Source organism: Eupeodes corollae, chromosome 1, assembly GCF_945859685.1.
Source record: "Eupeodes corollae chromosome 1, idEupCoro1.1, whole genome shotgun sequence".
Lineage (NCBI taxonomy): Eukaryota > Metazoa > Arthropoda > Insecta > Diptera > Syrphidae > Eupeodes > Eupeodes corollae.
In genome coordinates this window covers 100,344,705-100,346,645 of record NC_079147.1, presented here as the reverse complement: position 1 = coordinate 100,346,645, position 1,941 = coordinate 100,344,705, and positions in this window count along the sequence as shown.

Sequence of the window (1,941 nt, the reverse complement as noted above, 5' to 3'; positions counted from 1 at the left end):
ATAATCCCTGGGTGAAGTTACGGAAAATCCTTAACCACGCAAATGATGTTTTACGATCTTTTAGACATTCTTCGTCAAACCAGGGTTCTTTTCTTGCATTTCCTTTATTTTGGCTGAGGCATTCTTGTGGGTAGGTATTAGGCTTTTACAATCCTTTCTTAGAGAAAAAAGTCCTCGATTTAAACTGATTGGAGTCGCACGTCTAGAGCTCGTCGATACTCCTAAACCTTAGCCTCTTTCCACTTGAGTTTGGGCAGGAGCCACATAAAAGTTTTTTCTTCATCGTGCTCAGTTTGAATTTGTATTGTCACAGCAACAGGAATGTGGTCTGAACGAACGGTTCCCAATCTTCTCCTATAATAGCAGAATCGACCACTGATGTCACTTGGTCGCCAACAAACGTTAAATGTCCTGACAAGTCGCCGGCACTGTTTCCATTCAGTATGCGCAGACCAAACTTATTACATTACTTCAATAGTTTCTTTTCTCTTGCGTTAGAACAAGGATCTTTTGATTGTCTGTAACAACCTCTTAAATCATTCATCACTCCTGCATGCGTTCCAACTTTCGCATTCAAATCTCCAATTAACACCACGTTTGAGGCTTTTATACCATTGAATGTATATGATAATTTTTCGAAGTCGTCTTCCCAGTTGTTACAATTCGAAGACATCGGTAGTATTGTAATACTGATGTTGTAAGTTTTGAATTCAAGAATCAAAATATCGTTGTATGTTTTAAAGACGCAGCTTGCATTTAGTTTTTTCTTAAGTCCTCGTGTGTGATTCCTCGTTGCTGGTATCCACTTAAACGTAAAATCTAATAACATTAGAAGCTCTATCGTTCAAAATATTAAACCTGGCAAAGTATTCTACATTCGTGTAGTGCGGCTTTAAAACAAATCTCTGTACTTAACAATACGTCCAAAGTTATTTCTAGACTACAATTCTATTTAAAAAACGGTCCGAACGGTGATGACGGATACTTAGCTTCCTTCTAATTAAAGCTACAACTAAACTACAACTAAAGAATAAACTCATTTTCTTTTCTTCTCACTTAACACTTGTTTTCGACCCTCTATGGAATGACTTCCCTGTGACCCATCAGGATATCAAACATACGAAGCAATTTCTTGTTTTTTTAATTTCCACAAAAACATCTTTAAAATGTAAAGTTTTTCAAAGTTTAAATTTTATTTCTTCTTTTAATAAACGAATAGCTGCATGTAGGAAATGTATAAAATGTACATAAATATATATAAACTTAACAAGTAACAATCTTAGCTTAAAAGATCTTAGAGTAAATATTGAACTTGTACGGCAATGGCGCACTAACAAACATGACTTCTTTTGTAAACACGTTCATCTCTAAATTGGGTAATAAAAAACTTTGTTGTATAGTTTTCTTCCGCCCACATGCCACACCTCCCTCCTACGAAGTCATAGTCAATGCGCTGCTGCCAGTCAACTTCCATTTCGGTTTTAGTCAATCCGAATCCGGGACGATACGGACAACTGTCACCAACTTCATTCATTCATTTCCGGTGTATACCTAAGTTTATAGAGAACATATCCAGGACTTAAAGCAAATACGGAGACGTAGACGTAAACGTAGATGAAGATGGAAAACGGGGAGATGAGGAGGTTAGGAAGGCTAAAAACACAACACAATTTTGTATTGTGCTTCACTGTTGGTTTTTCTTCTGGTTCTTCTGTCGAACCTATCCTGCTCCCGCACAATCCTCCACATCCACTAACGTTGACGTCGTCGTCATTCCATCGTTAGCCCCTAGATGTGTTGCTTTGGGAAGTACTCCAAGAGGGATGGGTGGTGGTGGTGTTGCAGTAGGAGCGGCTGCTTCTTTTTGTGCATGATTGTCCTCACCATCGGTACTTTAACCGGAAAAGGATAATATTTCGGTACAGCTATTTGCTTTTCGAC